Below are 27,029 nucleotides of genomic sequence, written 5' to 3' on the forward strand. Positions count from 1 at the left end.
TGAAAATTCTTAGTAATTTTTTAATGTTGATCAAAAATGCCAGTGAAATTGCAGATCAAATATAGAGATAATTAGCTTTCTTTTATGGCTTATGAATTGCAGTCGGTGGACTATACTATTATTTTTCATTTCTCATAGTCTCATTTTGAGTATGAAGTTTTTAAGATCTTCATCTCATTTCAATTTAAATTGGTGGGTCAGTGGTAAAGAATCTGCCTACCAGTACAGGAGACACGGGTTTGATCCCTGTGTCAGGAAGATCTCTTGGAGATGGAAATGACATCCCCTCCAGTATTCTTGCCTTGGAAATCCTGTGGACAGAGGAGCCGAGCAGGCTACAGTCCATGAAGTTGCAAAAGAGTCCAACACAACTGAAGTGACTAAACAATAATAAAACTACTTTTAGTTTTTCTTCTAAAGTTTTTATATTCTGAATGAATTTTCATTATTGAATTTTTAAAAACTCATTGTTGGATTTTTTTAAATATTTTTTTTAATTAAAAAAAGTTCAAAATCACTCGCAAAAGGATTCAGAATAAGTAGCAACCAATAAGTCCTTGATTAGAAGGTTTTTCGCTTGTGAAAATATATACATAGGCAAATACATGTATATCACAATTTTTCATTAGAGAAAATTGAGATTGAGAAAGGAGTCTTCTATTAGATAGCTTTTCATTGCTGTCAACTTCTTAGTATAAGTGTAAGCCTTTTTAGTATATTTCCTTTAAGTAACACAACAGGCTTATGAATTTTCATCTCATATTCTTTTATGGCTTTTTGGCTTAATGTGATTTTAAAAAATCCTAATTGATTTGATCTGCACTATACAGCAATGTTCAGTCAGAGGCAATGGTTTTTCTTAGCACGTGAGATAAAATTTGCATGATCCTAAGGTTTGACTAACAGTAGAAACTTTGCAACACTCATTTTGAGATAAATACTTTAAGCACGGGTGGTGGCCACCGGCGAACTAAGCATGGACGGCTGCGACCAGCACACTAAGTGCAGGGGCCTGAGGCCAGGGGTGGCGACCAGGAGGAGCAACCCCACTCCCAAAGCCAGGGGTGGCGGCAGGGAGGAGCAACCCCATGTCCAAGGAATGGGGCACAGGAGGGTCCCACGTTGAAGGTCAGGAAGGACTGCAGGAGGAGATACCCTTCATCCAAGGTAAGGAGCAGTGGCTACGCTTTGCTGGAGCAGCCATGAAGAGATACCCCACATCCAAGGTAAGAGAAACCCAAGTAAGATGGTAGGTCTTGCAAGAGAGCATCAGAGGGCAGACACACTGAAATCATACTCACAGAAAACTAGTCAATCTAATCACACTAGGACTACAGCCTTGTCTAACTCAATGAAACTAAGCCATGCCCGCAGGGCAAACCAAGATGGACAGGTCATGGTGGAGAGGCCTGACAGAATGTGGTCCACTGGACAAAGGAATGGCAAACTACTTCAGTATTCTTGCCTTGAGAACCCCATGAACAGTATGAAAAGGCAAAATGATAGGTTACTGAAAGAGGAACTCCCCAGGTCGGTAGGTGCCCAATATGCTACTGGAGATCAGTGGAGAAATAACTTCAGAAAGAATGAAGGGATGAAGCCAAAGCAAACACAATACCCAGCTGTGGATGTGACTGGTGATAGAAGCAAGGTCCGATGCTGTAAAAAGCAATATTGCATAGGAACCTGGAATGTCAGGTCCATGAATCAAGGCAAATTGGAAGTAGTCAAACAAGAGATGGCAAGAGTGAACATCGACATTCTAGGAATCAGTGAACTAAAATGGACTGGAATGGGTGAATTTAACTCAGATGACCACTATATCTACTACTGCGGGCAGGATCCCTCAGAAGAAATGGAGTAGCCATCATGGTCAACAAAAGAGTCCGAAATGCAGTAGTTGGATGCAGTCTCAAAAACGACAGAATGATCTCTGTTCATTTTCAAGGCAAACCATTCAATATCACAGTAATCCAAGTCTATGCCCCAACCAGTTATGCTGAAGAAGCTGAAGTTGAATGGTTCTATGAAGACCTACAAGACCTTTTAGAACTAATACCCAAAAAAGATGTCCTTTTCATTATAGGGGACTGGAATGTAAAAAGTAGGAAGTCAAGAAACACCTGGAGTAACAGGCAAAGTTGGCCTTGGAGCGCAGAATGAAGCAGGGCAAAGACTAATAGAGTTTTGCCAAGAAAATGCACTGGTCATAGCAAACACCCTCTTCCAACAACGCAAGAGAAGACTCTACACACGAACATCACCAGATGGTCAACACCGAAATCAGATTGATTATATTCTTTGCAGCCAAAGATGGAGAAGCTCTATATAGTCAACAACAACAACAAAAAAGACTAAGAGCTGTCTGTGGCTCAGATCATGAACTCCTTATTACCAAATTCAGAATTAAATTGAAGAAAGTAGGGAAAACCGCTAGACCATTCAGGTATGACCTAAATCAAATCCCTTATGATTATACAGTGGAAGTGAGGAATAGATTTAAGGACCTCTGATAGATCTGATAGATAGAGTGCCTGATGAACTATGGAATGAGGTTCGTGACATTGTACAGGAGACAGGGATCAAGACCACCCCCATGGAAAAGAAATGCAAAAAAGCAAAATGTCTGTCTGGGGAGGCCTTACAAATAGCTGTGAAAAGAAGAGAGGGGAAAAACAAAGGAGAAAAGGAAAGATATAAGCATCTGAATGCAGAGTTTTAAAGAATAGCAAGAGATGAGAAAGCCTTCTTCAGCGATCAATGCAAAGAAATAGAGGAAAACAACAGAATGGGAAAGATTAGAGATCTCTTCAAGAAAATTAGAGATACCAAGGGAACATTTCATGCAAAGATGGGCTCGATAAGGACAGAAATGGTATGGGCCTAACAGAAGCAGAAGATATTAAGAAGAGGTGGCAAGAATACACAGAAGAACTATACAAAAAAGAGCTTCATGACCCAGATAATGATGATCGTGTGATCACTAATCTAGAGCCAGCCATCCTGGAATGTGAAGTCAAGTGGGCCTTAGAAAGCATCACTACGAACAAAGCTAATGGAGGTGATGGAATTCCAGTTGAGCTATTTCAAATCCTGAAAGATAATGCTGTGAAAGTGCTGCACTGAATATGCCAGCAACTTTGGAAAACTCAGCAGTGGCCACAGGACTGGAAAAGGTCAGTTTTCATTCCAATCCCAAAGAAAGGCAATGCCAAAGAATGCTCAAAATACCCGACAGCTACACTCATCTCACACACTAGTAAAGTAATGCTCAAAATTCTCCAAGCCAGACTTCAGCAATAGGTCAACCGTGAACTTCAAGATGTTTGAGCTGGCTTTAGAAAAGGCAGAGGAACCAGAGATCAAATTGCCAACATCTGCTGGATCATGGAAAAAGCAAGAGAGTTCCAGAAAAACATCTATTTCTGCCTTATTGACTATGCCAAAGCCTTTGACTGTGTGGGTCACAATAAACTGTGGAAAATTCTGAAAGAGATGGGAATACCAGACCACCTGACCTGCCTCTGGAGAAATCTGTATGCAGGTCAGGAAGCAACAGTTAGAACTGGACATGGAACAACAGACTGGTTCCAAATAGGAAAAGGAGTACGTCAAGGCTGTATATTGTCACCCTGCTTATTTAACTTCTATGCAGAGTACATCATGAGAAACACTGGAGTAGAAGAAGCAAAAGCTGAAATCAAGATTGCTGGGAGAAATATCAATAACCTCAGATATGCAGATGACACCACCCATATGGCAGAAAGTGAAGAGGAACTCAAAAGCCTCTTGATGAAAGTGAAAGAGGAGAGTGAAAAAGTTGGCTTAACGCTCAACATTCGGAAAACGAAGATCATGGCATCGGGTCCCATCACTTCATGGGAAATAAATGGGGTAACAGTGGAAACAGTGTCAGACTTTATTTTTGGGGGGCTCCAAAATCACTTCAGATGGTGACTGCAGCCATGAAATTAAAAGACGCTTACTTCTTGGAGGAAAAGTTATGACCAACCTAGATAGCATATTCAAAAGCAGAGACATTACTTTGTCGACTAATGTCCGTCTAGTCAAGGCTATGGTTTTTCCTGTGGTCATGTATGGATGTGAGAGTTGGACTGTGAAGAAGGCTGGGCACCGAAGAATTGATGCATTTGAACTGTGGTGTTGGAGAAGACTCTTGAGAGACCCTTGGACTGCAAGGAGATCCAACCAGTCCATTCTGAAGGAGATCAGCCCTGGGATTTCTTTGGAAGGAATGATGCTAAAGCTGAAACTCCAGTACTTTGGCCACCTCATGCGAACAGTTGACTCATTGGAAAAGACTCTGATGCTGGGAGGGAGTGGGTGCAGGAGGAGAACGGGACGACAGGGAATGAGATGCCTGGATGGCATCACTGACTTGATGGACGTGAGTCTGAGTGAACTCCGGGAGTTGGTGTTGGACAGGGAGGCTTGGCATGCTGCGATTCATGTAGTCGCAAAGAGTCAGACATGACTGAGTGCCTGAACTGAACTGAACTTTCTCTTAATCTTTGTTGACTTTTAAATCTCATTACCTTATTGCATTCTTTTTTCAATAGGACCATCTCTCCAATTCGTCTTCCAGAAGCTGTAATTTTACCACTGATGCTACTAGTTTTCCCTGCCAGGGAAGTCCCAACATGATGGTCTTAATTTGAATTGTATTCTGATGTTAGTCAATCTATGTACATTTGTTCTGCCTGACCTGGATCAGCTTAGAACAGAGATTGTTTTCACTCATATTTATATTTACAGGGCCGCACTCTGACCATCTGGGCTTCCCAGGTGGCTCAGCAGTAAAGAATCTGTCTACCAGTGCAGAAAACAGATTTGATCTTACAATCCTTTAGTTTTAAAAACAAATGTATAAACCATTTGATTTATTAACATTTTATCTGAATTACTATTTTTCTTTCCTATCCAAATTCTAGATTGTACCAGTGATCTGATAATTATGCTTTGTGGAATTAATATTCTATTTTGATATTGTTCCATTGCTGATTTGTGTCTAACCCTTTGAGACCCAATGGACTGTAGCATACCAGGTTCCTCTGTCTTCCACACTCTCCTGGAGTTTGCTCAAATTCATGCCCATTGAGTCAGTTCTGTTCAATCATACTTAAAATAATTTGTTTCAAATAGACATTTCTATGATGATCATGCCACATACCACCTACTGTTATATAACTAATTGGATATTTGATATCTATTGAAACAGGAGGGAAGGGAGCAGAGTACCACATTTGAATGAATGAGATAGGCTGAAGACACAATATTATCTGATTACAACCAGATCCAAGGTGGCAGAGGAGTCAACTTCCAGTAAACTTTGAACCTCATCATATGCGTATTGTATATTAGCATCAGCTAAATGACACACCTTCCAGTGCCTTGACAGTTCTGAGGCCGACCGTAAAAGGTCAAAAAGTGGTTGGTGGTGCAGTTCCTGGAAATCCCAACCCCTCCCCTGAAATAATTGGAGTAATTCTACCAAAAAAACTAACCACACTATATTTCAGGGCTCTCTCACCTTCTGAGATGACCCAGACTCTGTGGAGTGTGTTTCTCTCTAAATTCATCTACTTCTTATCTATCACTTTGTCTCTCAAATGAATTCTTTCAGCAGTGAGTTATCAAGAACCTCAGATTTGCTGAGAACAGACTTATCTCCAAGTTTCATTTTTTTTTTCTTTTTCCTTGTTTGGTTATTTAAATTACTTAGATTAGTTGAGACTAAAGTTTTCTCACATTTTAAATCTTTTCCCTCCCTCTTTGCCTCCAGTGTTCTGTGATTTATTACTTCTCGGATTCTATGATCCATAACTTTCCCTGAGAGTATCTTCTTTAATCATTCAATTCTAAATATGTAAGTTAAAATACACCTTTTCAAAATAAAATGAGTGATAAATTTTTCACCTCTTAAAATGATATTCAAAACCTGTTAACAGTGTTAATTCTAATTTGAATAAATATATCACTCTTTTTAAAAAGTAGAACACAAATTCTTTTTAATTGGATCTGTTTATTGTAGAAATGCATACCTAAAGAACAAAAGGAAAAAATGTGTCCTAGATTGCCAAACCCAAACACTGTAAAATTTAGTTTTCAATAACCCTGGAAAAGGCAATCAAGGAAGAAAAGACATTAGCTAATGCTACTGAAAACTTCATTTTTTCTGGCCTCAATATTGAACTAGTTAGGATATTTTCTTTTGCTGCCATGTACCCTGGGCTGCTTCTACCACTTTACAATCACTGAAGTTCCTCAGTCTCAGCATCTGCATTGACTCTTGCTCTCCTGAAGGTTGTTAGTGCTGGTCCCACAATTCTCTTCAAAGCATGGTCCTCTCCAGGCTCACTCTGAACTTCTTGAGAGACAATTTTATAACATAGTGCAAATTCTTCTTTATCTATCTTTCAAATGCCATATGATATCATTTATATGTGGAATCTAAAATATGACATAAATGAATTTATTGATGAAACCAAAACAGATTCACAGATACACAGAGAAAAGACTGATGGTTGCCAAGGGAAGGATGGGGAAGGGGTTGGGGTTAGCATATGCAAACATATATAGAAAGAGAAAACGACAAGGCCCCACTGTGTAGCACAGCAAAGTATATTCAATATTCAGTGATAAGGCATAATGGAAAACAATATGAAAAATAATGTATGTTTGTATATGAATAACTGAATCACTTTGCTGTACAGCAGAAATGAACCTAATATTATAAATCAACTAAATTTCAATAAAATACATTTTAAAAAATGTAAAATGATTTACCATTTCAGCCCTTCTCCCTAAGGAAATAGGAAATTCCTCTTGATTTTCCTTATTAATAGATCAGGGGAGATTTTAAATAAGTAATCTGTAAAGGGAATTTGCCTCTATCAATTTTTATCCAGTTTACTTGGAAACTGTTCAGACATTCTTTACACTCATTTGGTATGTGTTTTGATGATTAGAGAATTATCTGATAGGTTCTGTGGTAGGTTTAAGATCCAACTTTATTGCCGAAACTCATTCCCTGGCATTTTTGCCCTTACCCATGGGTTAGTTTTTATTTTTTTAGTGGCAATCAAAGAACAATCAAATTTTATTTATTTTTTAATATAAATTTATTTATTTTAATTGGAGGTTAATTAATTTATAATATTGTATTGATTTTGCCATACATCAACATGAATCTGCCGCAGGTAGACACGTGTTCCCCATCCTGGACCTCCCTCCCCATACCATCCCTCTGGGTCGTCTCACTGCACCAGCCCCAAGCATCTAGTATCATGCATCGAACCTGGACTGGCAATTTATTTCATATATGATATTATACATGTTTCAATGCCATTTTCCCAAATCATTCCACTCACTCTCCCACAGAGTCCAAAAGCCTGTTGCTATACATCTGTGTCTCTTTTGCTGTCTCACATACAGGGTTATTGTTACCATCTTTCTAAATTCCATATATATGCATTAGCATACTGTATTGATGTTTTTCTTTCTGGCTTACTTCACTCTGTATGCTGCTGCTGCTGCTGCTGCTAAGTTGCTTCAGTCGTGTCCAACTCTGTGCGACCCCATAGACGGCAGCCCACCAGGCTCCGCCATCCCTGGGATTCTCCAGGCAAGAACACGAGTGGGTTGCCATTTCCTTCTCCAATGCATGAAAGTGAAAAGTGAAAGTGAAGTCACTGAGTCATGTCCAACTCTCAGCGACCCCATGGACTGCAGCCTACCAGGCTCCTTCATCCATGGGAGTTTCCAGGCAAGAGTAATGGAGTAGGGTGTCATTGCCTTCTCCATTCACTCTGTATAATAGGCTCCAATTTCATCCACCTCATTAGAACAGATTCAAATGTATTCTTTTTAATGGCTGCATCATACTCCATTGTGTATATGTACCACAGCTTTCTTATCCATTCATCTGCAGATGAACATCTATGTTGTTTGCATGTCCTGGCTATTATAAACAATGCTGCTATGAACATTGGAGTGCACATGTCTCTTTCAATTCTGGTTTCCTCGGTGTGTATGCCCAGCAGTGGGATTGCTGGGTCATAAGGCAGATAGTTTTATATGGAGCTCCATTGAAGATTTATGTACATAGAAAGTTATCAGCCTTCCTAATAACCAGAAGAATAGTTGCAAGTTCTGTGGCCCTGTTAATTACCTTTGAGCCTTTAACTAGCATAGAACACAAATCAAAATGATAAAAACACAAGAAGATTGGATGAGTCATGTTGTACTCAGTTAAAATTCATTTTGGGGGGGGGAGGGAAAAATGGCGGAGGAATAGGACGGGAAGACCACTTTCTCCCTCACGAATTCCTCAAAAGAACATTTCAACGCCGAGCAAACTTCACAAAACAACTTCTGTAGGCTGGCAGAGGACATCAGGCAACCAGAAAAGCAGATCATTGTCTTCAAAAACAGGTAGGAAAAAATATAAAAGACGAAAAAGGAGACAAAGGAGGTGGGGAGGGAGCTCCGTCCCGGGAAGGGAAGCCCGTCCCGGGAAGGGAATTTTAAGAAGAGAGGTTTCCAAACACCAGGAAACACTCTCCCTGCCGAGTCTGTGGCGAGCCTTGGAAACACAGAGGGCAACATAACAGGAAGGAAAAATAGATAAATAATTAAAACCAACAGATTACAAGCCCAACAGTAACTCCCCCAGCGGAAAAGCAGCACAGACGCCTGCATCCGCCACTGGGAAGTGGGGGCAGGGCAGGGACGCGCGGGAGGCGCGGGCTGCAGAGCTTTGTAAGAATTGGGCAGGAACGCCCCACGCACAACCAGAACGATCTAACTTGGGCTAGCAAACCAGACTGTGGGATAGCTACCACGTGAAAAGCTCGAACATAAGACACCGCCAGGACCGAGCACAGAACAAAGGACGGAACAGGAAAAGCCGGCTGCAGACCATCCCCCGCCGGGGACAGGCAGCCAGAGTCGTAAGGACTGGAAAGGGGCAATTGCAAACTCGGAGAGACTTTACTTACCCAACTGCAAGCAAGCTCCTTTGCTAAGACTTCTGGGGGTGCTGGACAGTCACAATCTACAGCACGGGGTGCGCCAGCGGCCCGCCCAGAAAGCTGAGCAGCAGCGGCAGAAAAGGTGACAAGCCGCGGCGATCGCGCTCGCCAAGCTCCTGAGCTACTTGGACCTGGGAAGGGCACAAAGCGCAGTTCCAGCCGAATCTGTGCCTCTGAGGGCTGCCTGAGCACCGAACCTGAGCGGCTTGGACCGGGGAAGTGCACGCAGCCTAGGGCCGGCCCCAGACGGTTCCCGGCTGAGCATCCTAGAGCCAGAGCGGTTTGTGTGCCGCGAAAAAGGACAGGTCAAGCCGGGCAGAGATACTGCGTGCACACGACAGTGCTATTTGTTGGCAGCAGCCCCCCTCCCCACAGCGCAACTGTGAGCCTAAAAAGCCAGCAAACAGAAGAAGTTAAACAGAGGGAACCACCTTGGAAGAGATCCCACACGGCCCATTACACCAGAAAGGGCCAGATATTTTTAATATTTATAAAATCATTCCTTTTTTTTTTTTTTTTTGCTTTTTTTTTCTAACTTTTTTTAAATTGTTAAGTCTTCTATTTCTCCTCTAATTTTTATTTCTATAACCTATTACTATATTTTTTTTGTTTGTTTTTTAAAAAGACTTTTTTTTTTTTTTTTTTTTTTAAGGCAAACACCATATACAGTCTTTGGATGGTTGTTGATGGCTTTTTTTTTTTTTTTGATTGTTTGTTTGTTTGTTTTTTAATAATTCTTTTTCTTTCTTTTTTTCTTTCTTTCTTCCTTTTTCCTTCTGCTTCTCTCTAATATTGTATCTTTGAAAATCCAACCTCTACTCTAGATTTTTAATCTTTGCTCTTAGGTTTTTGTGGTCAATTTTGTACATTAAAAACCCAAACTTCACTACCCAAGTTTACCTGAGAGCGAGATTACTGGCTTGACCACTCTCTCCTCCTCTGGACTCTCCTTTTTCTCCACCAGGTGGCCTCTGTCTCTTTTCTCCCCCATCTCTCCTCTATCCAACTTGTGAATCTCTGTGTGTTCCAGACGGTGGAGAACACCTAAGGAACAGGTTACTGGCAGGATTTGTCTCGCTCCTACTCATTCCTCTCTCTGATCCTCCTGGTCACCTCTGTCTACTTCCTCCCTCTCCTCTTCCCCGTATAACTCTGTAAATACCTCTGAGCGGTCCAGGCTATAGAGCGCACATAAGGAAGTGACTACTGGCTAGCTTGCTCTCTTCTCTTTTGATCTCACTGCATCTCATTCCAGTTACCTCTAACTACCCCCTCCATCTTCTCTTCTCCTTATAACTCAGTGAACCTCTCTGAGTGTCCCTCAATGTGGAGAAACTTTTCATCTTTAACCTAGATGTTTTATCATCGGTGCTGTATAGATGGAGAAGTCTAGAGGCTACTGTAAAAATAAAACTGAAAACCAGAAGCAGGAAGCTTAAATCCAAAGCCTGAAAACATTAGAGAACTCTTGAATTCAGGGAACATTAAGCAATAGGAGCCCATCTAATGCCTTCATACCTACACCGAAACCAAGTTCCACCCAAGGGCCAACAAATTCCAAAACAAGACATACCACGCAAATTCTCCAGCAACACAGGAACACTCCCCTGAGCTTCAATATACAGGCAGCTCAAAATTATCCCAAAACCTTTAATGTCTCGTAACCCATTACGGGTCACTCCATTGCACTCCAGAGAGAAGAAACCCAGCTCCACCCACCAGAACTCCAACACAAGCCTCCCTAACCAGGAAACCTTGACAAGCCACTGATAGAACCCCACCCAAAGTGAGGAAGCTCCATAATGAAGAGAACTCCACAAATTCCCAGAATATAAAAAAGCCACCCCAAACGCAGCAATATAACCAAGATGAAGAGACAGAGGAATACACAGCAGGTAAAGGAAAAGGAGAGTTGCCCACCAAACCAAACAAAAGTGGAAGAAGTAGGGAATCTACCGGAGAAGGAATTCCGAATATTGATAGTGAAAATGATCCAAAATCTTGAAACCAAAATGGAATCACAGATAAATAGCCTAGAGACAAGGATTGAGAAGATGCAAGAAAGGTTTAACAAGGACCTAGAAGAAATAAAAAAGAGTCAAAATATAATGAATAATGCAATAAATGAGGTCAGAAACACTCTGGAGGCAACAATTAGTAGAATAACGGAGGCAGAAGATAGGATTAGTGAAATAGAAGCCAGAATGGTAGAAATAAATGAATCAGAGAGGAAACAAGAACAACGAATTAAAAGAAATGAGGACAATCTCAGAGACCTCCAGGACAATATGAAACACTCCAACATTCGAATTATAGGAGTCCCAGAAGAAGAAGACAGAAAGAAAGATCATGAGAAAATCCTTGAGGAGATAATAGTTGAAAACTTCCCTAAAATGGGGAAGGAAATAATCACCCAAGTCCAAGAAACACAGAGAGTTCCAAATAGGATAAACCCAAGGCGAAACACCCCAAGACACATATTAATCAAATTAACAAAGATCAAACACAAAGAACAAATATTAAAAGCAGCAAGGGAAAAACAACAAATAACACACAAGGGGATTCCCATTAGGATAACAGCTGATCTTTCAATAGAAACTCTTCAGGCCAGGAGGGAATGGCAAGACATACTTAAAGTGATGAAAGACAATAACCTACAGCCCAGAATACTGTACCCAGCAAGGATCTCATTCAAATATGAAGGAGAAATAAAAAGCTTTACAGACAAGCAAAAGCTGAGAGAATTCAGCACCACCAAACCAGCTCTCCAACAAATTCTAAAGGATATCCTCTAGACAGGAAACACGAAAAGGGTGTATAAACCCGAACCCAAAACAATAAAGTAAATGGTAACGGGATCACACTTATCAATAATTACCTTAAACGTAAATGGGTTGAACGCCCCAACCAAAAGACAAAGACTGGCCGAATAGATACAAAAACAAGACCCCTCTATATGCTGCTTACAAGAGACCCACCTCAAAACAAGGGACACATACAGACTGAAAGTGAAGGGCTGGAAAAAGATATACCACGCAAATAGAGACCAAAAGAAAGCAGGAGTGGCAATACTCATTTCCGATAAAATAGACTTTAAAACAAAGGCTGTGAAAAGAGACAAAGAAGGCCACTACATAATGATCAAAGGAACAATCCAAGAAGAAGATATAACAATTATAAATATATATGCCCCCAATATAGGAGCCCCGCAATATGTAAGACAAATGCTAGCAAGTATGAAAGGGGAAATCAACAATAACACAATAATAGTGGGAGACTTTAATACCCCACTCACACCTATGGACAGATCAACTAAACAGAAAATTAACAAAGAAACGCAAACTTTAAATGATACATTAGATCAGTTAGACCTAATTGATATCTATAGGACATTTCACCCCAAAACAATGAATTTCACTTTTTTTTCAAGTGCTCATGGAACCTTCTCCAGGATAGATCACATCCTGGGCCATAAATCTAAACTTGATGAATTCAAAAAAATCGAAATCATTCCAAGCATCTTTTCTGACCATAATGCATTAAGATTAGATCTCAATTACAGGAGAAAAACTATTAAAAATTCCAACATATGGAGGTTGAACAACACACTTCTGAATAACCAACAAATCACAGAAGAAATCAAAAAAGAAATTAAAATATGCATAGAAACTAATGAAAATGAAAACACAACAACCCAAAACCTGTGGGACACTATAAAAGCAGTGCTAAGAGGAAAGTTCATAGCAATACAGGCATACCTCAAGAAACAAGAAAAAAGTCAAATAAATAACCTAACTCTGCAACTAAAGCAACTAGAAAAGGAAGAGTTGGAGAACCCCAGAGTTAGTAGAAGGAAAGAAATCTTAAAAATTAGGGCAGAAATAAATGCAAAAGAAACAAAAGAGACCATAGCAAAAATCAACAAAGCCAAAAGCTGGTTCTTTGAAAGGATAAATAAAATTGACAAACCATTAGCCAGACTCATCAAGAAGCAAAGAGAGAAAAATCAAATCAATAAAATTAGAAATGAAAATGGAGAGATCACAACAGATAACACAGAAATACAAAGGATCATAAGAGACTACTATCAGCAGTTGTATGCCAATAAAATGGACAACGTGGAAGAAATGGACAAATTCTTAGAAAAGTACAATTTTCCAAAACTGAACCAGGAAGAAATAGAAAATCTTAACAGACCCATCACAAGCACAGAAATTGAAATGGTAATCAGAAATCTTCCAGCAAACAAAAGCCCAGGTCCAGACGGCTTCACAGCTGAATTCTACCAAAAATTTCGAGAAGAGCTAACACCTATCCTCCTCAAACTCTTCCAGAAAATTGCAGAGGAAGGTAAACTTCCAAACTCATTCTATGAGGCCACCATCACCCTAATACCAAAACCTGACAAAGATGTCACAAAAAAGGAAAACTACAGGCCAATATCACTGCTGAACATAGATGCAAAAATCCTCAACAAAATTCTAGCAATCAGAATCCAACAACACATTAAAAAGATCATACACCATGACCAAGTGGGCTTTATCCCAGGGATGCAAGGATTCTTCAATATCCGCAAATCAATCAATGTAATTCACCACATTAACAAATTGAAAAATAAAAACCATATGATTATCTCAATAGATGCAGAGAAGGCCTTTGACAAAATTCAACATCCATTTATGATAAAAACTCTCCAGAAAGCAGGAATAGAAGGAATATACCTCAACATAATAAAAGCTATATATGACAAACCCACAGCAAACATTATCCTCAATGGTGAAAAATTGAAAGCATTTCCCCTAAAGTCAGGAACAAGACAAGGGTGTCCACTTTCACCGCTACTATTCAACATAGTTCTGGAAGTTTTGGCCACAGCAATCAGAGCAGAAAAAGAAATCAAAGGAATCCAAATTGGAAAAGAAGAAGTAAAACTCTCACTGTTTGCAGATGACATGATCCTCTACATGGAAAACCCTAAAGACTCCACCAGAAAATTACTAGAGCTAATCAGTGAATATAGTAAAGTTGCAGGATATAAAATCAACACACAGAAATCCCTTGCATTCCTATACATGAATAATGAGAAAGTAGAAAAAGAAATTAAGGAAACAATTCCATTCACCATTGCAACGAAAAGAATAAAATACTTAGGAATATATCTACCTAAAGAAACTAAAGACCTATATATAGAAAACTATAAAACACTGATGAAAGAAATCAAAGAGGACACTAATAGATGGAGAAATATACCATGTTCATGGATCAGAAGAATCAATATAGTGAAAATGAGTATACTACCCAAAGCAATTTACAAATTCAATGCAATCCCTATCAAGCTACCAGCAACATTTTTCACAGAACTAGAACAAATAATTTCAAGATTTGTATGGAAATACAAAAAACCTCAAATAGCCAAAGCAATCTTGAGAAAGAAGAATGGAACTGGAGGAATCAACTTGCCTGACTTCAGGCTCTACTACAAAGCCACAGTCATCAAGACAGTATGGTACTGGCACAAAGACAGACATATAGATCAATGGAACAAAATAGAAAGCCCAGAGATAAATCCACACACATATGGACACCTTATCTTTGGCAAAGGAGGCAAGAATATACAATGGAGTAAAGACAATCTCTTTAACAAGTGGTGCTGGGAAAACTGGTCAACCACTTGTAAAAGAATGAAACTAGATCACTTTCTATCACCGTACACAAAAATAAACTCAAAATGGATTAAAGATCTAAATGTAAGATCAGAAACTATAAAACTCCTGGAGGAAAACATAGGCAAAACACTCTCAGACATAAATCACAGCAGGATCCTCTATGATCCACCTCCCAGAATTCTGGAAATAAAAGCAAAAATAAGCAAATGGGATCTAATTAAAATTAAAAGCTTCTGTACAACAAAGGAAAATATAAGCAAGGTGAAAAGACAGCCTTCTGAATGGGAGAAAATAATAGCAACTGAAATAACTGACAAACAACTAATCTCAAAAATATACAAGCAACTTCTGCAGCTCAATTCCAGAAAAATAAACGACCCAATCAAAAAATGGGCCAAAGAACTAAGTAGACATTTCTCCAAAGAAGACATACGGATGGCTAACAAACACATGAAAAGATGTTCAACATCACTCATTATTAGAGAAATGCAAATCAAAACCACAATGAGGTACCACTTCACACCAGTCAGAATGGCTGCGATCCAAAAATCTGCAAGCAATAAATGCTGGAGAGTGTGTGGAGAAAAGGGAACCCTCCTACACTGTTGGTGGGAATGCAAACTAGTACAGCCACTATGGAGAACAGTGTGGAGATTCCTTAAAAAATTGCAAATAGAACTACCGTATGACCCAGCAATCCCACTTCTGGGCATACACACCGAGGAAACCAGAATTGAAAGAGACACATGTACCCCAATGTTCATCGCAGCACTGTTTACAATAGCCAGGACATGGAAACAACCTAGATGTCCATCAGCAGATAAATGGATAAGAAAGCAGTGGTACATATACACAATGGAGTATTACTCAGCCGTTAAAAAGAATTCATTTGAATCAGTTCTGATGAGATGGGTGAAACTGGAGCCAATTATACAGAGTGAAGTAAGCCAGAAAGAAAAACACCAATACAGTATACTAACACATATATATGGAATTTAGGAAGATGGCAATGACGACCCTGTATGCAAGACAGGAAAAAAGACACAGATGTGTATACCAGACTTTTGGACTCAGAGGGAGAGGGAGAGGGTGGGATGATTTGGGAGAATGGGAATTATAACATGTATACTGTCATGTAAGAATTGAATCGCCAGTCCATGTCTGACATAGGGTGCAGCTTGCTTGGGGCTGGTGCATGGGGATGACCCAGAGAGATGTTGTGGGGAGGGAGGGGGGAGGGGGGTTCATGTTTGGGAACGCATGTAAGAATTAAAGATTTTAAAATTTAAAAAAAAATAAAAAACTAAAATAAAAATAAAATAAAATTCATTTTGGTGGGATTGCAACCTATTTAACTTATTGTGATAAACTTTTAAATGCATTCCTTCAATTTTATTCATTAAAAAAATTTATTGTGTCCCTGATATATGCTTAATATTGGATATTATTCTATGCAGTGAGAATACATTAGTGAAACAGAAAATCTTTCACCTTAGAAAGTTTACATCCTCAAGGAAGCAGAAAGAAGATATAAAATAAACAACAATTACATAGATATTAAATTAATAAAAGAGAACAGATGCAGTTACTGGTTAGGGAAGGAGGCTGCACTGTGGTATAGGCTAGTTGGGAAGTAGACCCAATGAGAAGGCAAATTTGATCTGAGATTTGAAGAAGGTTAAGAGAGTTCATTCCTTGATGTCCAAGTTGGTTTTAGAAAAGGCAGAGGAACCAGAGATCAAATTGCCAACATCCGCTGAGTCATGGAAAAAGTAAGAGAGTTCCAGAAAAAAACATCTATTTCTGCTTTATTGACTATGCCAAAGCCTTTGACTGTGTGGATCACAATAAACTGTGGGAAATTCTGAAAGAGATGGGAATACCAGACCACCTAACCTTTCTCTTGAGAAATCTGTATGCAGGTCAGGAAGAAGCAGTTAGATTTGGACATGGAACAACAGACTGGTTGCAAATAGGAAAAGGAGTACGTCAAGGCTGTATATTGTCACCCTGCTTATTTAACTTCTATGCAGAGTACATCATGAGAAACGCTGGACTGGAAGAAACACAAGCGGGAATCAAGATTGCCTGGAGAAATCTCAATAATCTCAGATATGCAGATGACATCACCCTTATGGCAGAGAGTGAAGAGCAACTAAGAAGCCTCTTGATGAAAGTGAAAGAGGAGAGTGAGAAAATTGGCTTAAAGCTCAACATTCAGAAAACGAAGATCATGGCATCTGGTCCCATCACTTCATGGGAAATAGATGGGGAAACAGTGGAAACAGTGTCAGACTTTATTTTTTTGGGCTCCAAAATCACTGCAGATGGTGACTGCAGCCATGAAATTAAAAGACGCTTACTCCTTGGAAGAAAAGTTACAACCAACATAGACAGCATATTCCAAAGCAGAGACATTACTGTGCTGACTAAGGTCCATCTATGGATGTGAGAGTTGGACTGTGAAGAAGGCTGAGTGCCGAAGAATTGATGCTTTTGAACTGTGGTGTTGGAAGAATACTCTTGAGAGTCCCTTGGACAGCAAGGAGATCCAAGCAGTCCATTCTGAAGGAGATCAGCCCTGGGATTTCTTTGGAAGGAATTGATGCTAAAGCTGAAACTCCAGTACTTTGGCCACCTCATGCGAAGAGTTGACTCATTGGAAAAGATTCTGATGCTGGGAGGGATTGGGGGCAGGAGGAGAAGGGGAAGACCGAGGATGAGATGGCTGGATGGCATCACTGACTCGATGGACGTGAGTCTGAGTTAACTCCGGGAGATGGTGATGGACAGGGAGGCCTGGTGTGCTGTGATTCATGGCGTCGCAAAGAGTCGGACACGACTGAGCGACTGAACTGAAGAGAGTTCATTGTTAGGATGTCTGAGTAGAAGCATTCCAATCAGGACAACCACAGCCCACTCTTAAATACTCTTGTGTTAAGACATGAAGTATGGCTAGAGCAGAGAGCAGGGAAAGAGCAGTATGATTTCTGGAAAAAGAGAAGAATTGGAGACTCTTTGTGTAAAAGATTTAGCATGGTGCTAATAATGCCGAAGATATTTAAATGATATTATATATTGTGAAACCTGGATTATAAAAAGACAAAATCACCTGGAATATATTGGTTTCCCATGGCTATTATTATGAATTACTGTAAAATTGGAGGCTTAGAACAACAGAAATGTATTTTCTCACTGTTTCTCAGCCCCCACATATGAATCAATATCGTTGAACTCAAATCACGGTGTTAGCCTCTCCCAGCTTCTGGTGGCTCTACCATTCCTTGAAAGAAATGAAAGTGTTAGTCACTCAGTCATGTCTGACTCTTTGCCACCCATGAACTGTAGCCCATCAACTCCTCTGTCCATGGGATTTCCCAGGCAAGAATGTTGGAGTGGGTTGCTATTCCCTTCTCCAGGGGATCTTCCTGACCCAAGGATTCAACCTGGGTCTCCTGCATTGCAGGCAGATTCTTTACCATCTGACTCACCAGGGAAGCCCATTCCTTGGTTTATGGCCAAATCACTCCAGTTTTCAAAGTCAGCATCTTCACATTTTCAAGGCCAGCATCTTCAAACCTCTCTGTTTTCATGTTGCTTTCTCTTTTGTGTGTGTCAACTGCTTCCCATTTATAAGGACACTTGAGATTGTGTTTAGGACCTACTCAGATAATTCAAGACAATATCCCCTTTAAGCTCCTTAAATTAATCACATCTTGAAACCACTCTTTCCACATAAGGTTATATATATATATATATATATATATATATATACACACACACACACACATATATATGTATGTATGTATATATATATGCGTGTGTGTGTGTGTGTGCGCCAGAGTTTATGACCTAATTTATGTGTGGGCTGTTACTTGGCTGACCATGAATGATTAAGGAATTGGAGTATCATTACAATTTTTAAAGGGATAAAATTAGTTCTAAATCTTACCTATAAAATTTGCTGGGACCACTCTGTTCCAACTAACCTGAAGCCCTACTGTTATTAAGATGGATACTGACATCCTGTAATCTTTCTAGCAATCTTATGTTTGATTGTCCACAAGGCATGTCTACCTTACAGGGAGGGTAAATCAGTGTTTTGGTAAAATTCCATTTCATGGAGAGAGAAGGTTTTGCTTTATAAGATCCCAAATTATAATTAATTTTTATCAGTTTCTGACCAGTTCTCTCCTCATCACAAAATGCATATGAAGTATAAGTCTTTTTTCAAGAGACACCCTATAGCTATGAATTCAATCTACTTTGTTCTTGTAAACTCCTGTGGTTTTGTCTTCTTCATCCACTGAAGAATGCAAGATTTTACTAGATTTTGTTGGCCTTGGATTTGTGGGTTACATCCTGGAGCCTACATCCTACACACTCTGCATCCTTCTGGTGGGCCCTGGGACTGGAAACATGTGCTGTTGTTTCATTTATTTATTTTAACAACAAAAAATTCTAACTGGGACAAACATTATTATACCAATGAATGTATTATGCAAACCCATTCTGCTTTTAACTACTCTGTGAAATGAGTGAACAAAGAAATGAAGTTGGAATGTACTGCTAATTCTGTATTTATTGTAGACTTTCACATGATTACTCCCTTGTTGAGAAAGCCTAGCAGTGTTCCAGGAGAAGCCTTCATCATGAGGAGAGCCCATGATGTCAGAGTTGACAGAAGAGATTATTAGCATTTTGCACTTTTGTAGTGCAAACATGACTAGCTTCTTTATTTTTAAGAATTTGTTGAATTTGTTGCAGTATTGCTTCTGTTTTATGTGTTTGTTTTTTGGCCACAAGGCATATGGGATCTTAACTGCCTGACCAGAAATCGAATCCTCACCCCTGCATTGGAAGATGAAACCTTAACAACTGGACCATCAGAGAAGTCCCAGTCTTGTTTCTTGTCATGGCATCTGATCTATTAACATATAAAGGGGTGTAAGGTGTAGGATCATGTATTCACCTAGTCCCACCTGGGATCCTGAAGCCAGTGGTGAGACTGAAAAGTGTCTCCTGGAGATGAACCTTTTTGACTCCATGTGTCTTGTTTCTGAAGTGATTTATTCCTTTAAACACCATAATCCTGCCCTGGAAGCACAGCCCTCTTATCCCTGCCCTACTTTAGAGAAATTTCACAGTGTCTGTAGTGGACCACATGAGGAAGCTTTGTTTCTCCACTTTTTAAATTGTTGTTGTTCAGTTCCTAAGTTGTGTCTGTCTCTTTGCGACCTTGTGGACTGCAGCATGCCAGGTTTCTGTCCTTCACTGTCTCCCGAAGTTTGCTGAAACTCAGGTCTGTTGAGTCGGTGATGCCATCCAACCGTCTCATCCTCTGCGCTTTTAAAATATTGACTCCTATTTAGAATCCACCTTCCAACGAGGAGATATGGCTTTCATCCCTGGGTCAGGAAGATCCCCTGGAGAAGGAAATGTCAACCCACTTCAGTACTCTTGCCTGTGAAATCCCATGAACAGAGGAGTCTGATGGGCTATAGTCTGTGGGGTTGCAAAGAATTGGACACAATACGTGAACCGTGAACTTCCTGATGTTCAAGCTGGTTTTAGAAAAGGCAGAGGAACCAGCGATCAAATTGCCAATATCCGCTGGATCATGGAAAAAGCAAGAGATTTCCAGAAAAACATCTATTTCTGCTTTATTGACTATGCCAAAGCCTTTGACTGTGTGAATCACAATCAACTGTGGACAATTCTGAAAGAGATGGGAATATGAGACCACCTGACCTGCCTCTTGAGAAATCTGTATGCAGGTCAGGAAGCAGCAGTTAGAACTGGACATGGAACAACAGACTGGTTGCAAATAGGAAAAGGAGTACGTTAAGGCTGTATATTGTCACCCTGCTTATTTAACTCATATGCAGAGTTCATCATGAGAAACACTGGACTGGAAGAAGCACAAGCTGGAATCAGGATTGCCGGGAGAAATATTAATAAACTCATATATGCAGATGACCCCACCCTTATGGCAGAAAGTGAAGAGAAACTAAAAAGCTTCTTGATGAAAGTGAAAGTGAAGAGTGAAAAAGTTGGCCTAAAGCCCAACATTCAGAAAATGAAGATCATGGCATCCGGTCCCATCACTTCATGGGAAATAGATGGGGAAACAGTGGAAACAGTGTCAGACTTTATTTTGGGGGGCTCCAAAATCACTGCAGATGGTGACTGCAGCCATGAAATTAAAAGACGCTTACTCCTTGGAAGAAAAGTTCTGACCAACCTAGATAGCATATTCCAAAGCAGAGACATTACTTTGCCGACTAAGGTCCATCTAGTCAAGGCTATGGTTTTTCCTGTGGTCATGTATGGATGTGAGAGTTGGACTGTGAAGAAGGCTGAGCGCCGAAGAATTGATGCTTTTGAACTGTGGTGTTGGAGAAGACTCTTGAGAGTCCCTTGGACTGCAAGGAGATCCAACCAATCCATTCTAAAGGAGATCAGCCCTGGGATTTCTTTGGAAGGAATGATGCTAAAGCTGAAACTTCAGTACTTTGGCCACCTCATGCGAAGAGTTGACTCATTGGAAAAGATTCTGATGCTGGGAGGGAGTGGGTGCAGGAGGAGAACGGGACGACAGGGAATGAGATGGTTGAATATCATCACTGACTCGATGGACTTGAGTCTGTGTGAACTCTGGGAGTTGGTGATGGACAGGGAGGCCTGGCATGCTGTGATTCATGGCGTCGCAAAGAGTCTGACACGACTGATCGACTGAACTGAACTGAACTGAGCAACTAAACAACAACAGCAATTTAAATATAGTACATGATACTCTCCTCCAATTACTGTCTTATTTTGATTGTCCTTAAAACTCTAAAATGTTGCTTCCTCTATAAAATCATCTGAATTAAAAAGTGATAGGTTCTAACTCTAATCCTCCTTATGAAATACACTTCAGTGTCTCCTTTATCAGGAAGTTACATCGATGCTTTCATTTCCTTAATTATCTCAGGAGGGTTTCATTGGGAGGGATGGAGTCTAGTTGTTCTTACATTTCTGTAGTCTCCACCACTGTTGCTGAGTCTTGTGTGAGGGGATATAATCATATTTCTTTTATATTACATAGTTCTGAGCACAAAGCAGCACTTTAAAAAAATTGCTTCTTGATGACAGTGATTTTGTGAAGTGGCAGTCATTTGATTCAAGGACATGGAAATTTCACTTCAATTAGCAGAACTAGAGATTTAAATGTCAGCTTTTAAAATGAGCAAAAATTCTTGGAAAATTCAGAATATCAAATAAATGATGATAGCACTATCACACTGGGAAGTTGTGTGGTATTACATTGACTTTGAAGGCAGCGTTCACCCGAGAATTTGTAGTCAGTAGATGGCACTTTTTTTTTTTATTAATAACCACTGACCACTTCTTTACTGTTATAAAAGGTATCAGTGATAGTTTATTTTTAACTATTTTAACAAAGTTCCAAAATTGCTTTTACATAGCTTATCAAATCAATCATTTTGATTGCTTGTGATGGTGACTTTTTGGGCTTCAATTTTATGGGACAGTTCTAAATGAGGATCCAAACACTTTTTACTCAAATTTATCACTTTAAGCTGGAAATGAATTTTCGGCCTGACAGAGACTGCAAAGAGATTACAAGCATATTTCTTTTAAAAGGATTATTATTATTATTATTATTATTATTTTTACTGCTTATAAGAGATTGTAAAATGGAAAACTTAAATAGAATACCCAAAGGTGTCTGATATGACAGAATTCATTTCAACCTCAAAATCTCGGCAAGCATTCACAAAAGTTCTGTATTAATTTAACAACAACAACAACAAAAATACAAGCAAACGTGGAAAAATGAAAAGATGGTATGTTTCATCCAAAGGAACCTGCATGGAAGAATCAGAACTGATGATTTGGTAAAAAGTAAAATTATACACAAACCTAGAGAACTTCTTGTATCATAAGTAACTATAATGTTTTATATTAATATGACAGTAACTGGTATAAATTATAATGTTGGTCAGCTTTGTGTGTCATGTTGGCTAGGCTGTGGTCCCAGGTTTCAGTCAAACACTCCTCTAGTTGCTGCTGTGAAGGTGCTCCATAGATATGATTAACATATACAATCATTTGGTTTAAGTTAAAAGATTCCCCTCAAAAACAGAGATGGGGAGAAAATTAGGGATGAGACTGATGTAGAAATTCAGCCTGCGTCTCCTGGTACAAGCCTGATACATAGATTTCATATTTGCTTGCCTCCACAGTTATATGACCTGGAAAGGGAAACAGCAACCCATTCCAGTATTTTTGCCTGAAAAATTCCATCCACAGAGGAACCTGGTGGGTTACGGTTCTTGGGGTTATGAAAAACTCGGACATGGCTTAGCAGCTACTACAACAACAACAGTTGTGTGAGCCACTTTCTTAAAATTAATTTCTCTCTCCCTCTTTCTTTCTTTTTCTTTATTTCTCTAATTAGTTATTCCTGCTGTTTCCCTTTCTCTGAAGAATCCTGAGTGATACAAAAATAAATACAAATTTACATTAATTCCTTTATAACATTTCAGAGGACATTGTGCTTATGGAATAAGCTCTGATAGTAATGAAAAGGGAAAGACTGGAAAACAATTTCTGAATTTAAAACAATAATAAATGAATAAAAACATTAAGTTATTAATAGGACCAAAATCAAATTAAGGGAGAAGAAAAGGCATAACAAACTTTCCCTCACACGTCATTAGAAGTGGAAATGCAGACTATAATGTCATTAGAAAACATAAACCATGGGGAATGTGTGGGAGTTCCGATGTATGGGTGGTAAGATTTCCAAAATGAGACAATTTGCGGTAAAGGAATTATCAGTGGTAACATGAATAGTGGGTTCTTGAGACTCATTGGCTATCAGGGAAAATAATATTAATGAAACAAGATCAAAATATGCACTATATACAATAAAGAAGCAAAGTTTGTTTACCTGCAGAGGAACAAGCACCAGGCAACCTTAGATATTTCAGCAACACTGCCTTCAAAATGGTAATAAGCAAACCTGCAGAATATTATGAGGAAAATGAACATAAGAATTCTATGAACAAAATGACATTCCTGTTCAAGGGCAAAATAAAGACAGTCTTGTTACGCAAAGCTCAGGACCATTAACCTCACTTGATTGTTCTGCTGTTAACACCTTTCTCTCTGGTCCAGTTGAACTCCTCCCAGTTCCTCATGTAAACCTCGGATTTTGCCGTCTGTCCCATGAATCTAGCTTATGGATTCCTCTGTCTGAAACATGCTTCTTTCTTTTATTTCATTCAGCCTTGCTATTCCTTAAGATCTCACTTAAAAAAATATATAAATAAAAAATAAACATGCTCTTATTCCTCCGCAGAGAAAAGCCTGCACTTAGCCTCCAAAAACTAAAGTAATTATTCTTTTCTGTACTTCTATATATTTTTCCTTTTCTCATCCCTTTATTTACTGAGTTTACATTTGAATACAAAAACATTGATTTTGTGTATACCTCAAGGATGAAGGGTTAATAGGGTAGCAGAGATGTGTCTGCAAACGGGTCTCTCTGCTCAGGCTGAGTGTCCTTGCATATGAGGCGTTCTGCCAAAGAGTCTGGACACAGCCTTGAGTTTAATGGTCCCTTGCAAACAAGGGAGCATTCCCTTCTTGAGATAAGAAGGAGATGAGGGCTTTGTGCAGACTCTGCAGTAGACAGAGATTTCACTCCCCTTTGCTGTATGATAACATGTATGCACCTGCACTGTACTGAAAAGGCTTATTCTTACAGTCTGGAATTCTGCCTAAGGAGGGCTATATAATAATAAACGGCAATTAGTTTGCCCAGTTCTTGTCCCTCTGGCCAGAGCATATGTCTCTTGTGTGCGTCTTGTATGTCTTGTATGTTCTGTGTCATTTCACTCGTAGTAACCAACAAAGGAGTTTTGAAAAATCAATATACTCAAGTAACCACCAGGACAATCAAAACAGAGAACATTTTCATCTCTCATCCAAATTGCCTCAGACCACACCCACCTCATCCCCATCTGGTTGATTGTTGACTATTTTCTATCACATAGATTAAAGTTTTCTGGTAAATCATCTAGTGTATATTCTTGTTTCTGGCTTCATTGCTCAGCTTAATTGTTTGTTTCCAGTTTTTGTCTGTTATGAAAAAACATAAAATAAATACTTGTGTGTGTAGTCTTGTGGACATGTTTTTTTTTCTTTTTTGAAAGGTATTATTGAGTTATGATATCATTCTATTTTAAAGACGTCTTATAAATGCCATGAAACCAGATGGTTTGCAAAATATCAAATATGAGCATTTGTTTTTTAAAAACAAAGTTTAACTTCTGTTTGAATTTATTCCTAATATCTTATTTTTATTTTCTATGCCCCATTATTTCTTCTTCTATTCCCTTCTCTTCATTTGTTTATTTTAATTTATTCTAAGTGTAAATATGATGAAATATTGAAATACTGAGATCTCTAAGATTTCTGATGATGCAATTTAATGTATTTTTAAAAATTATGCTTTTAAAAAATCGGATTTTTCTTTTTCTGCTGCTTCTCCTTGTTGGTTAAGAAAACCATAAAGATTAGGTTCGGTTGTACAATTAAAACAAATAAAAGCCAGACAAGGGTGGGAAGAGAAGACATTGTTTTCAAACCTTCTTCTATCCATTAATATGTGCATATTCCTGTGTAAATAAGATTATATACTTCTGCGATTTGAAACAGATCCCACACTCTACCCATTTTGAAATTTTTATTTCTCTTTACAATGTGTCATGGAGTTTTATTCTTATATAAATAATCTAGCTCTATCTCATTCTCTTAAAATGTTCATGATATGCCATAGGTTAGACATACTATAGTCAAAACCCCATTGATGGACAATTAGGCAGTTAAAATTTATTTTCTCTTAATAACAATGCTTTGAACATCCTTCTCCTTGCTTCCTTAAGCATAGGTGTGAATGCTTCTTTACACATTTATATCACTTTTTATGCTGAGATATTTTAAAGTAAGTTACCTGTGTGATGCCTGTAAATAACCAAGAAATAGAAATGGGTTCACAGAATTTGTCTCTCACTTTTATTTTAAGGAGTCCTGCCATACTGGTGTCAAAAAAGACTACACCTATTTGCCCTCCTTTGAGCTCTACATAACTATCTCCCCACAACCTTGCCACCACTTCTTAAATGTATTGGAAAATCTGGCCTGTCATTTATCTTCATTTACAGCAGGGGATATCTTACACAGAAATCCTTAATTGTAGTATTCTCAAACAAACATTTTTATTTGATATTTTCTGCATAATTATTTAAAAAGACTTTATCCAAAAGTTAAAAACTCATGTCTATGTTTTTTTGTCCTAATGCTTCCATAATTAAAAAAAAAAAGTTTTTGATCCATCTGAAATACATTCTTATGAATGGTGTGAAATATTAATCTAAATATTTTAAAATGGATAGCCAATTTGTGATTATCATAGTAATCACTAATATTTGACAGCCCTTAATTGTGCCAGAAGCTTTTAATTTAATTCCACTTTCCTGGGGTTGGTTTGAGGATTAAACACAGCATTCAGATGAAGGCACAAGTAAGGCACCAAATTGTTATTGATTTTGCACAATTCATATATGTGTTAATTGGTAGAATTAGGATTCTAACCCTAGCAGAATGACCCTAGAATATTCAGCCTTCTAAAACAATTTTCTTTTACCACAGATTTAAAGTACTAAATCCCCATAAATATGTATGTTTGTTTATGAATTTTCTATTAAATATTCTTACCCCACACATTAAAATTTCATCTGATCATATTATCCACTCTGCTTACTGTTTTTACTGCTTACTATTTTAAATAACTCCTTACAGACCTTACAATCAACTTCAGCCCCTTTAGCACCCCTCATCTCCTTTCTCTGGAATCTCAGATGAGCGCACAGACCCTTTTCTTAGTTATTTCCTTATTTGAGTTACAAAAACCTTCTGGTGGTTATCTGAAGAGAGCAAGCACTGTAATTTCATGAAACATTCCCTTCTCCATGCCTTTGTTCACACTTCTTCTTGCGCCTCATCTTTTATGCTTCATTTGCTGGGTGAGCACATACTCATTTTTGAAGATGAACATAAACATTACCACCTGAGCATTCCCTCCCTTTCCATCCCCACCAGGTAGGAAGAAACTGTTCTTTTCTTCTCTATGTGTCCATACCCTTCCCCTGAGAACTGCATTTATTCAATGACAATGTGAGTGTCTTAAGGGCAAGACCATATCTTATTAAGTATGTAATATGAATTGAATAAATAT

This window comes from Capra hircus, chromosome 16, assembly GCF_001704415.2.
Source record: "Capra hircus breed San Clemente chromosome 16, ASM170441v1, whole genome shotgun sequence".
Classification (NCBI taxonomy): Eukaryota; Metazoa; Chordata; class Mammalia; order Artiodactyla; family Bovidae; genus Capra; species Capra hircus.